The 9,471-nt window shown below is 41.3% G+C and overlaps 6 non-coding genes and 35 pseudogenes across 6 annotated transcripts; all 41 read right to left on the bottom strand.

Moving 5' to 3' along the window:
- Positions 1-71: 71 nt before the first annotated feature.
- On the bottom strand, positions 72-190 carry LOC134964982 (5S ribosomal RNA; annotated as a pseudogene).
- Positions 191-523: 333 nt separating this feature from the next.
- On the bottom strand, positions 524-642 carry LOC134963741 (5S ribosomal RNA; annotated as a pseudogene).
- A 107-nt stretch (positions 643-749) lies between these two features.
- Positions 750-868, bottom strand: LOC134959720 (5S ribosomal RNA; annotated as a pseudogene).
- Positions 869-975: 107 nt separating this feature from the next.
- On the bottom strand, positions 976-1,094 carry LOC134960305 (5S ribosomal RNA; annotated as a pseudogene).
- Positions 1,095-1,201: 107 nt separating this feature from the next.
- LOC134961447 (5S ribosomal RNA) lies at positions 1,202-1,320 on the bottom strand (annotated as a pseudogene).
- Positions 1,321-1,427: 107 nt separating this feature from the next.
- On the bottom strand, positions 1,428-1,546 carry LOC134962460 (5S ribosomal RNA; annotated as a pseudogene).
- Positions 1,547-1,653: 107 nt separating this feature from the next.
- On the bottom strand, positions 1,654-1,772 carry LOC134961612 (5S ribosomal RNA; annotated as a pseudogene).
- A 107-nt stretch (positions 1,773-1,879) lies between these two features.
- On the bottom strand, positions 1,880-1,998 carry LOC134961048 (5S ribosomal RNA; annotated as a pseudogene).
- A 107-nt stretch (positions 1,999-2,105) lies between these two features.
- LOC134964404 (5S ribosomal RNA) lies at positions 2,106-2,224 on the bottom strand (annotated as a pseudogene).
- Positions 2,225-2,331: 107 nt separating this feature from the next.
- LOC134959861 (5S ribosomal RNA) lies at positions 2,332-2,450 on the bottom strand (annotated as a pseudogene).
- Positions 2,451-2,557: 107 nt separating this feature from the next.
- Positions 2,558-2,676, bottom strand: LOC134962510 (5S ribosomal RNA; annotated as a pseudogene).
- Positions 2,677-2,783: 107 nt separating this feature from the next.
- LOC134961845 (5S ribosomal RNA) lies at positions 2,784-2,902 on the bottom strand (annotated as a pseudogene).
- A 107-nt stretch (positions 2,903-3,009) lies between these two features.
- LOC134961397 (5S ribosomal RNA) lies at positions 3,010-3,128 on the bottom strand (annotated as a pseudogene).
- A 107-nt stretch (positions 3,129-3,235) lies between these two features.
- On the bottom strand, positions 3,236-3,354 carry LOC134958935 (5S ribosomal RNA). Its single transcript, XR_010187141.1, has one exon. It is a non-coding gene; the product is annotated as a 5S ribosomal RNA (ribosomal RNA).
- Positions 3,355-3,461: 107 nt separating this feature from the next.
- On the bottom strand, positions 3,462-3,580 carry LOC134963700 (5S ribosomal RNA). The gene has a single exon (XR_010188147.1). It is a non-coding gene; the product is annotated as a 5S ribosomal RNA (ribosomal RNA).
- Positions 3,581-3,687: 107 nt separating this feature from the next.
- LOC134962936 (5S ribosomal RNA) lies at positions 3,688-3,806 on the bottom strand. The gene has a single exon (XR_010188076.1). It is a non-coding gene; the product is annotated as a 5S ribosomal RNA (ribosomal RNA).
- A 107-nt stretch (positions 3,807-3,913) lies between these two features.
- LOC134961984 (5S ribosomal RNA) lies at positions 3,914-4,032 on the bottom strand (annotated as a pseudogene).
- A 107-nt stretch (positions 4,033-4,139) lies between these two features.
- Positions 4,140-4,258, bottom strand: LOC134962459 (5S ribosomal RNA; annotated as a pseudogene).
- A 107-nt stretch (positions 4,259-4,365) lies between these two features.
- Positions 4,366-4,484, bottom strand: LOC134959701 (5S ribosomal RNA; annotated as a pseudogene).
- A 107-nt stretch (positions 4,485-4,591) lies between these two features.
- Positions 4,592-4,710, bottom strand: LOC134964511 (5S ribosomal RNA; annotated as a pseudogene).
- A 106-nt stretch (positions 4,711-4,816) lies between these two features.
- LOC134961716 (5S ribosomal RNA) lies at positions 4,817-4,935 on the bottom strand (annotated as a pseudogene).
- A 107-nt stretch (positions 4,936-5,042) lies between these two features.
- Positions 5,043-5,161, bottom strand: LOC134963712 (5S ribosomal RNA). The gene has a single exon (XR_010188148.1). It is a non-coding gene; the product is annotated as a 5S ribosomal RNA (ribosomal RNA).
- Positions 5,162-5,268: 107 nt separating this feature from the next.
- Positions 5,269-5,394, bottom strand: LOC134964262 (5S ribosomal RNA; annotated as a pseudogene).
- A 107-nt stretch (positions 5,395-5,501) lies between these two features.
- On the bottom strand, positions 5,502-5,620 carry LOC134962117 (5S ribosomal RNA; annotated as a pseudogene).
- Positions 5,621-5,727: 107 nt separating this feature from the next.
- On the bottom strand, positions 5,728-5,846 carry LOC134961586 (5S ribosomal RNA; annotated as a pseudogene).
- Positions 5,847-5,953: 107 nt separating this feature from the next.
- LOC134960399 (5S ribosomal RNA) lies at positions 5,954-6,072 on the bottom strand (annotated as a pseudogene).
- A 107-nt stretch (positions 6,073-6,179) lies between these two features.
- Positions 6,180-6,298, bottom strand: LOC134964416 (5S ribosomal RNA; annotated as a pseudogene).
- Positions 6,299-6,405: 107 nt separating this feature from the next.
- On the bottom strand, positions 6,406-6,524 carry LOC134965001 (5S ribosomal RNA; annotated as a pseudogene).
- A 107-nt stretch (positions 6,525-6,631) lies between these two features.
- On the bottom strand, positions 6,632-6,750 carry LOC134962931 (5S ribosomal RNA; annotated as a pseudogene).
- Positions 6,751-6,857: 107 nt separating this feature from the next.
- On the bottom strand, positions 6,858-6,976 carry LOC134960871 (5S ribosomal RNA; annotated as a pseudogene).
- Positions 6,977-7,083: 107 nt separating this feature from the next.
- On the bottom strand, positions 7,084-7,202 carry LOC134962287 (5S ribosomal RNA; annotated as a pseudogene).
- Positions 7,203-7,309: 107 nt separating this feature from the next.
- On the bottom strand, positions 7,310-7,428 carry LOC134964771 (5S ribosomal RNA). The gene has a single exon (XR_010188246.1). It is a non-coding gene; the product is annotated as a 5S ribosomal RNA (ribosomal RNA).
- A 107-nt stretch (positions 7,429-7,535) lies between these two features.
- LOC134964307 (5S ribosomal RNA) lies at positions 7,536-7,654 on the bottom strand (annotated as a pseudogene).
- Positions 7,655-7,762: 108 nt separating this feature from the next.
- On the bottom strand, positions 7,763-7,881 carry LOC134960419 (5S ribosomal RNA; annotated as a pseudogene).
- Positions 7,882-7,988: 107 nt separating this feature from the next.
- Positions 7,989-8,107, bottom strand: LOC134962826 (5S ribosomal RNA). Its single transcript, XR_010188066.1, has one exon. It is a non-coding gene; the product is annotated as a 5S ribosomal RNA (ribosomal RNA).
- Positions 8,108-8,213: 106 nt separating this feature from the next.
- LOC134963871 (5S ribosomal RNA) lies at positions 8,214-8,332 on the bottom strand (annotated as a pseudogene).
- A 107-nt stretch (positions 8,333-8,439) lies between these two features.
- On the bottom strand, positions 8,440-8,558 carry LOC134960711 (5S ribosomal RNA; annotated as a pseudogene).
- A 107-nt stretch (positions 8,559-8,665) lies between these two features.
- LOC134958982 (5S ribosomal RNA) lies at positions 8,666-8,784 on the bottom strand (annotated as a pseudogene).
- Positions 8,785-8,892: 108 nt separating this feature from the next.
- On the bottom strand, positions 8,893-9,011 carry LOC134959632 (5S ribosomal RNA; annotated as a pseudogene).
- A 107-nt stretch (positions 9,012-9,118) lies between these two features.
- On the bottom strand, positions 9,119-9,237 carry LOC134961267 (5S ribosomal RNA; annotated as a pseudogene).
- Positions 9,238-9,344: 107 nt separating this feature from the next.
- Positions 9,345-9,463, bottom strand: LOC134960869 (5S ribosomal RNA; annotated as a pseudogene).
- Between the last annotated feature and the right edge of the window lie 8 nt (positions 9,464-9,471).

Here is a 9,471-nt window from a genome sequence, read left to right as displayed (position 1 = left end):
AACTACTGGTACATAAATGAATAAGTTTGAAAATGGAATGCATCAACAGAACGGTGTTGGCAGTATAAAAATACCTACAGCACCTTGTATTTCCAGGTGGTCTCCCACCCAAGTACTAAACAGGCCAAACACTACTTAGTTTAAAAGATCAGATGAGATTGGGCCTATACAGTGTGGTGTGGCTGTAGATGAGCTTTGTGGTTTCTGTTAGAACTTTTCTACTTCTAACTACTGGTACATAAATGAATAAGTTTCAAAAAGGAATGTATCAACAGAACGGTGTTGGCAGTATGAAAATACCTACATCACCTTGTACTCCCAGGTGGTCTCTCATCCAAGTACTAACCAAACTCAACACTGCTTAGCTTACAAGATCAGATGAGTTTGGGCATATCCAGCGTGGTGTGGCTGTAGATTATCTTTGTGGTTGCTGTTAGCACTTTTCTACTTCTAACTACTGGTACATAAATTAATAAGTTTGAAAATGGTATGCATCAACAGAACGGTGTTGGCAGTATAAAAACACCTACAGCACTTTGTATTCCCAGGTGGTCTCCCATCCAAGTACTAACCAGGCCCAATACTGCTTAGTTTCCAAGATCAGATGAGATTGGGCGTATCCAGTGTTGTGTGGCTGTAGAGGAGCTTTGTGGTTTCTGTTAGATCTTTCCTACTTCTAACTACTGTTACATATATGAATAAGTTTGAAAATAGAATGCATCAACAGAACAGTGTTGGCAGTATAAAAATACCTACAGCACCCTGTATTCCCAGGTGGTCTCCCATTCAAGTACTAACCAGGCCTAACACTGCTTTGCTTCCAAGATCAGATGAGATTGGGTGTAACCAGTGTGGTGTGGCTGTAGATTAGCTTTGTGGTTTCTGTTAGAACTTTTCTACTTCTAACTACTGGTACATAAATGAATAAGTTTGAAAATAAAATGCATCAACAGAACGGTGTTGGTAGTATAAAAATACCTACAGCACCTTGTACTCCCAGGTGGTCTCCCATCCAAGTACTAAACAGGCCCAACACTGCTTAGCTTCAAAGATCAGATGAGATTGAGTATATCCAGCGTGGTGTGGCTGTAGATTAGCTTTGTGGTTGCTGTTAGAACTTTTCTAATTTTAACTACTGGTACATAAATGAATAAGTTTGAAAATGGTATGCATCAACAGAACTGTGTTGGCAGTATAAAAATACCTACAGCACCTTGTATTCCCAGGTTGTCTCCCATCCAAGTACTAACCAGGCCCAATACTGCTTAGTTTCCAAGATCAGATGAGATTGGGCGTATCCAGTGTGGTGTGGCTGTAGATGAGCTTTGTGGTTTCTGTTAGATTTTTCCTACTTCTAACTACTAGTACATAAATGAATAAGTTTGAAAATGGAATGCATCAACAGAACAGTGTTGGCAGTATAAAATTACCTACAGCACCTTGTATTCCCAGGTGGTCTCCCATCCAAGTACTAACCAGGCCCAACATTGCTTAGCTTCCTAGAACAGATGAGATTAAGTGTATCCAGTGTGGTGTGGCTGTAGAGGAGCTTTGTGGTTTCTGTTAGATCTTTCCTACTTCTAACTACTGGTACATAAATGAATAAGTTTGAAAATGAAATGCATCAACAGAACGGTGTTGGCAGTATAAAAATACCTACAGCACCCTGTATTCCCAAGTGGTCTCCCTTTCAAGTACTAACCAGGCCCAACACTGCTTAGCTTCCAAAATCAGATGAGATTGCGTGTATCCACTGTGGTGTGGCTGTAGATGAGCTTTGTGGTTTCTGTTAGAACTTTTCTACTTCTAACTACTGGTACATAAATGAATAAGTTTGAAAATGGAATGCATCAACAGAACGGTGTTGGCAGTATAAAAATACCTACAGCACCTTGTACTCCCAGGTGGTCTCCCATCCAAGTACTAAACAGGCCCAACACTGCTTAGTTTCAACGATCAGATGAGATTGGGTATATCCAGCGTGGTGTGGCTGTAGATTAGCTTTGTGGTTGCTGTTAGAACTTTTCTACTTCTAACAACTGGTACATAAATGAATAAGTTTGTAAATGGTATGCATCAACAGAACGGTGTTGGCAGTATAAAAACACCTACAGCACTTTGTATTCCCAGGTGGTCTCCCATCCAAGTACTAACCAGGCCCAATACTGCTTAGTTTCCAAGACCAGATGAGATTGGGCGTATCCAGTGTTGTGTGGCTGTAGAGGAGCTTTGTGGTTTCTGTTAGATCTTTGCTACTTCTAACTACTGGTACATAAATGAATAAGTTTGAAAATGGAATGCATCAATAGAACGGTGTTGGCAGTATAAAAATACCTACAGCAACTTGTACTCCCAGGTGGTCTCCCATCCAAGTACTAACCAGACCCAACACTGCTTAGCTTCCAAGATCAGATGAGATTGCGTGTATGCAGTGTGGTGTGGCTGTAGATGAGCTTTGTGGTTTCTGTTAGAACTTTTCTACTTCTAACTACTGGTACATAAATGAATAAGTTTGAAAATGGAATGCATCAACAGAACGGTGTTGGCAGTATAAAAATACCTACAGCACCTTGTACTCCTAGGTGGTCTCCCACCCAAGTACTAAACAGGCTCAACACTACTTAGTTTCCAAGATCAGATGAGATTGGGCGTATACAGTGTGGTGTGGCTGTAGATGAGCTTTGTGGTTTCTGGTAGAACTTTTCTACTTCTAACTACTTGTACATAAATGAATAAGTTTGAAAATGGAATGCATCAACAGAACAGTGTTGGCAGTATGAAAATACCTACATCACCTTGTACTCCCAGGTGGTCTCCCATTCAAGTACTAACCAGGCCCAACACTGCTTAGCTTCCAAGATCAGATGACATTGGGTGTATCCAGTGTGGTGAGGCTGTAGATGAGCTTTGTGGTTGCTGTTAGAACTTTTCTACTTCTAACTACTGGTACATAAATGAATACGTTTGAAAAAAGTATGCATCAACAGAACGGTGTTGGCAGTATAAAAATACCTACAGCACCTTGTATTCCCAGGTGGTCTCCCATCCAAGTACTAACCAGGTCCAATACTGCTTAGTTTCCAAGATCAGATGAGATTGGTCGTATCCAGTGTGGTGTGGCTGTAGATGAGCATTGTGGTTTCTGTTAGATCTTTCCTACTTCTAACTACTGGTACATAAATGAATAAGTTTGAAAATGGAATGCATCAACAGAACGGTGTTGGCAGTATAAAAATACCTACAGCACCTTGTACTCCCAGGTGGTCTCCCATCCAAGTACTAACCAGGCCCAACACTGCTTAGCTTCCAAGATCAGATGAGATTGCGTGTATCCCGTGTGGTGTGGCTGTAGATGAGCTTTGTGGTTTCTGTTAGAACTTTTCTACTTCTAACTACTGGTACATAAATGAATAAGTTTGAAAATGGAATGCATCAACAGAACGGTGTTGGCAGTATAAAAATACCTACAGCACCTTGTACTCCCAGGTGGTCTCCCATCCAAGTACTAACCAGGCCCAACACTGCTTAATTTCAAAGATCAGATGAGATTGGGTATATCCAGCGTGGTGTGGCTGTAGATGAGCTTTGTGGTTGCTGTTAGAACTTTTCTACTTCTAACTACTGGTACATAAATGAATAAGTTTGAAAATGGTATGCATCAACAGAACGGTGTTGGCAGTATAAAAATACCTACAGCACCTTGTACTCCCAGGTGGTCTCCCATTCAAGTACTAACCAGGCCCAACACTGCTTAGTTTCCAAGATCAGATGAGATTGGGTGTATCCAGTGTGGTGTGGCTGTAGATGAGCTTTGTGGTTTCTGTTAGAACTTTTCTACTTCTAACTACTGGTACATAAATGATTAAGTTTGAAAATGGAATGCATCAACAGAACGGTGTTGGCAGTATAAAAATACCTACAGCACCTTGTACTCCCAGGTGGTCTCCCATCCAAGTACTAAACAGGCCCAACACTGCTTAGCTTCAAAGATCAGATAAGATTGGGTATATCCAGCGTGGTGTTGCTGTAGACTAGCTTTGTTGTTGCTGTTAGAACTTTTCTACTTCTAACTACTGGTACATAAATGAATAAGTTTGTAAATGGTATGCATCAACAGAACGGTGTTGGCAGTATAAAAACACCTACAGCACTTTGTATTCCCAGGTGGTCTCCCATCCAAGTACTAACCTGGCCCAACACTGCTTAGTTTCCAAGATCAGATGAGATTGGGCGTATCCAGTGTTGTGTGGCTGTAGAGGAGCTTTGTGGTTTCTGTTAGATCTTTCCTACTTCTAACTACTGGTACATAAATGAATAAGTTTGAAAATGGAATGCATCAACAGAACGGTGTTGGCAGTATAAAAAGACCTACAGCACCTTGTATTCCCAGGTGGTCTCCCATCCAAGTACTAACCAGGCCCAACACTGCTTAGTTTCTAAGATCAGATGAGATTGGGCGTATACAGTGTGGTGTGGCTGTAGATGAGCTTTGTGGTTTCTGGTAGAAATTTTCTACTTCTAACTACTGGTACATAAATGAATAAGTTTGAAAATGGAATGCATCAACAGAACAGTGTTGGCAGTATGAAAATACCTAAATCACCTTGTACTCCCAGGTGGTCTCCCATTCAAGTACTAACCAGGCCCAATACTGCTTAGCTTCCAAGATCAAATGACATTGGGTGCATCCAGTGTGGTGAGGCTGTAGATGAGCTTTGTGGTTGCTGTTAGAACTTTTCTACTTCTAACTACTGGTACATAAATGAATACGTTTGAAAAAGTATGCATCAACAGAACGGTGTTGGCAGTATAAAAATACCTTCAGCACCTTGTATTCCCAGGTGGTCTTCCATCCAAGTACTAACCAGGCCCAATACTGCTTAGTTTCCAAGATCAGATGAGATTGGGCGTATCCAGTGTGGTGTGGCTGTAGATGAGCATTGTGGTTTCTGTTAGATCTTTCCTACTTCTAACTACTGGTACATAAATGAATAAGTTTGAAAATGGAATGCATCAACAGAACGGTGTTGGCAGTATAAAAATACCTACAGCACCTTGTACTCCCAGGTGGTCTCCCATCCAAGTACTAACCAGGCCCAACACTGCTTAATTTCAAAGATCAGATGAGATTGGGTATATCCAGCGTGGTGTGGCTGTAGATAAGCTTTGTGGTTTCTGTTCGATCTTTCCTACTTCTAACTACTGGTACATAAATGAATACATTTGAAAATGGAATGCATCAACAGAACGGTGTTGGCAGTATAAAAATACCTACAGCACCTTGTATTGCCAGGTGGTCTCCCACACAAGTACTAACCAGGCCCAACACTACTTAGCTTCCAAATTCAGATGAGATATGAGATTGGGCGTATACAGTGTGGTGTGGCTGTAGATGAGCTTTGTGGTTTCTGTTAGAACTTTTCTTCTTCTAACTACTGGTACATAAATGAATAAGTTTGAAAATAGAATACATCAACAGAACGATGTTGGCAGTATAAAAATAGCTACAGCACCTTGCATTCCCAGGTGGTCTCCCATCCAAGTACTAACCAGGCCCAATACTGCTTAGTTTCCAAGATCAGATGAGATTGGGCGTATCCAGTGTTGTGTGGCTGTAGATAAACTCTCTGGTTTATGTTAGATCTTTCCTACTTCTAACTACTGGTACATAAATGAATAAGTTTGAAAATAGAATGCATCAACAGAACGGTGTTGGCAGTATAAAAATACCTACAGCACCTTGTACTCCCAGGTGGTCTCTTTTCCAAGTACTAACCAGGCCCAACACTGCTTAGCTTCCAAGATCAGATGAGATTGGGTATATCCAGCGTGGTGTGGCTGTAGATGAGCTTTGAGATTTCTGTTAGAACTTTTCTACTTCTAACTACTGGTAAATTTATGAAAGAGTTTGAAAATGGAATGCATCAACAGAACGGTGTTGGCAGTATAAAAATAAGTACAGCACCTCGTATTCCCAGGTGGTCTCCCATTCAAGTACTAACCTGGCCCAACACTGCTTAGCTGCCAAGATCAGATGAGATTGTGTGTATCCAGCGTGGTGTGGCTGTAGATTAGCTTTGTGGTTGCTGTTAGAACTTTTCTACTTCTAACTACTGGTACATAAATGAATAAGTTTGAAAATGGTATGCATCAACAGAACGGTGTTGGCAGTATAAAAACACCTACAGCACTTTGTATTCCCAGGTGGTCTCCCATCCAAGTACTAACCAGGCCCAATACTGCTTAGTTTCCAAGATCAGATGAGATTGGGCGTATCCACTGTTGTGTGGCCGTAGAAGAGCTTTGTGGTTTCTGTTAGATCTTTCCTACTTCTAACTACTGGTACATAAATGAATAAGTTTGAAAATGGAATGCATCAACAGAACGGTGTTGGCAGTATGAAAATACCTACAACACCCTGTATTCCCAGGTGGTCTCCCATCCAATTATTAACCAGGCCCAACACTGCTTAGCTTCAAAGCTCAGATGAGATTGCGTGTATCCCGTGTGTTGTGGCTGTAGATGAGCTTTGTTGTTTCTGTTAGAACTTTTCTACTTCTAACTACTAGTAAATAAATGAAAGAGTTTGAAAATGGAATGCATCAACAGAACGGTGTTGGCAGTAAAAAAATACCTACAGCACCTTGTATTCCCAGGTGGTCTCCCATCCAAGTACTAACCAAACCCAACACTGCTTAGCTTCTAAGATCAGATGAGTTTGGGCGTATCCAGCGTGGTGTGGCTTTAGATCAGCTTTGTGGTTTCTGTTAGATCTTTCCTACTTCTAACTACTGGTACATAAATGAATAAGTTTGAAAATGGAATGCATCAACAGAACGGTGTTGGCAGTATAAAAATACCTACAGCACCTTGTATTTCCAGGTGGTCTCCCACCCAAGTACTAAACAGGCCCAACACTACTTAGTTTCCAAGATCAGATGAGATTGGGCGTATACAGTGTGGTGTGGCTGTAGATGAGCTTTGTGGTTTCTGGTAGAACTTTTCTACTTCTAACTACTGGTACATAAATGAATAAGATTGAAAATGGAATGCATCAACAGAACCGTGTTGGCAGTATGAAAATACCTACATCACCTTGTACTCCCAGGTGGTCTCCCATTCAAGTACTAACCAGGCCCAACACTGCTTATCTTCCAAGATTAGATGACATTGGGTGTATCCAGTGTGGTGAGGCTGTAGATGAGCTGTGCAGTTGCTGTTAGAACTTTTCTTCTTCTAACTACTGGTACATAAATGAATACGTTTGAAAAAGGTATGCATCAACAGAACGGTGTTGGCAGTATAAAAAAATCTACAGCACCTTGTATTCCCAGGTGGTCTCCCATCCAAGTACTAACCAGGCCCAATACTGCTTAGTTTCCAAGATCAGATGAGATTGGGCATATTCAGTGTGGTGTGGCTGTAGAGGAGCTTTGTGGTTTCTGTTAGATCTTTCCTACTTCTAACTACTGGTACATAAATGAATACGTTTGAAAATGGAATGCATCAACAGAACGGTGTTGGCAGTATAAAAATACCTACAGCACCTTGTATTCCCAGGTGGTCTCCCATCCAAGTACTAACCAGGCCCAACATTGCTTAGCTTTCTAGAACAGATGAAATTGGGCATATCCAGTGTGGTGTGGCTGCAGAGGAGCTTTGTGGTTTCTGTTAGAACTTTTCTTACTTCTAACTACTGGTACATAAATGAATAAGTTTGAATATGGAATGCATCAACAGAACGGTGTTGGCAGTATAAAAATACCTACAGCACCTTGTATTCCGAGGTGGTCTCCCATGCAAGTACTAACCAGGCCCAACACTGCTTAATTTCAAAGATCAGATGAGATTGGGTATTTCCAGCGTGGTGTGGCTATAGATGAGCTTTGTGGTTTCTGTTAGAACTTTTCTACTTCTAACTACTGGTAAATTTATGAAAGAGTTTGAAAATGGAATGCATCAACAGAACGGTGTTGGCAGTATAAAAATACCTACAGCACCTTGTACTCCCAGGTGGTCTCCCATTCAAGTACTAACCAGGCCCAACACTGCTTAGCTTCCAAGATCAGATGAGATTGTGTGTATCCAGTGTGGTGTGGCTGTAGATGAGCTTTTTGGTTTCTGTTAGAACTTTTCTACTTCTAATACTGGTACATAAATGAATAAGTTTGGAAATGGAATGCATCAACAGAACGGTGTTGGCAGTATAAAAATACCTACAGCACCTTGTACTCCCAGGTGGTCTCCCATCCAAGTACTAAACAGACCCAACACTGCTTAGTTTCCAAGATCAGATGAGATTGGGCGTATCCACTGTTGTGTGGCTGTAGAGGAGCTTTGTGGTTTCTGTTAGATCTTTCCTACTTCTAACTACTGGTACATAAATGAAAGAGTTTGAAAATGGAATGCATTAACAGAACGGTGTTGGCAGTATGAAAATACCTACATCACCTTGTACTCCCAGGTGGTCTCCCATTCAAGTACTAACCAGGCCCAACACTGCTTAGTTTCCAAGATCAGATGAGATTGGGCATATCCAGTGTGGTGTGGCTGTAGAGGAGCTTTGTGGTTTCTGTTAGATCTTTCCTACTTCTAACTACTGGTACATAAATGAATAAGTTTGAAAATGGAATGCATCAACAGAACGGTGTTGGCAGTATAAAATTACCTACAGCACCTTGTATTCCCAGGTGGTCTCCCATCCAAGTACTAACCAGGCCCAACATAGCTTAGCTTTCTAGAATAGATGAGATTGGGCATATCTAGTGTGGTGTGGCTGCAGATGAGCTTTGTGGTTTCTGTTAGAACTTTTCTTACTTCTAACTACTGGTACATAAATGAATAAGTTTGAATATGGAATGCATCAACAGAACGGTGTTGGCAGTATAAAAATACCTACAGCACCTTGTATTCCCAGGTGGTCTCCCATGCAAGTACTAACCAGGCCCAACACTGCTTAATTTCAAAGATCAGATGAGATTGGGTATATCCAGAGTGGTGTGGCTGTAGATGAGCTGTGTGGTTGCTGTTAGAACTTTTCTACTTCTAACTACTGGTACATAAATGAATAAGTTTGAAAATGGAATGCATCAACAGAACGGTGTTGGCAGTATAAAAATACCTACAGCACCTTGTATTCCCAGGTGGTCTCCCTAACAAGTACTAACAAGGCCCAACACTGCTTAGCTTCCAAGTTCAGATGAGTTTGGGCATATCCAGCGTGGTGTGGGTGTAGATGAGCTTTGTGGCTTCTGTTAGATCTTTCCTATTTCTAACTACTGGTACATAAATGAATAAGTTTGAAAATGGAATGCATCAACAGAACGGTGTTGGCAGTATAAAAATACCTACAGCACCTTGTATTTCCAGGTGGTCTCCCACCCAAGTACTAAACAGGCCCAACACTACTTAGTTTCCAAGATCAGATGAGATTGGGCGTATACAGTGTGGTGTGGCTGTAGATGAGCTTTG

Source organism: Pseudophryne corroboree, chromosome 9 (genome assembly GCF_028390025.1).
Source record: "Pseudophryne corroboree isolate aPseCor3 chromosome 9, aPseCor3.hap2, whole genome shotgun sequence".
Lineage (NCBI taxonomy): Eukaryota > Metazoa > Chordata > Amphibia > Anura > Myobatrachidae > Pseudophryne > Pseudophryne corroboree.
The sequence above is the reverse complement of the archived record's forward strand: the minus strand, read 5'-3'. Positions and strand labels throughout refer to the sequence as shown.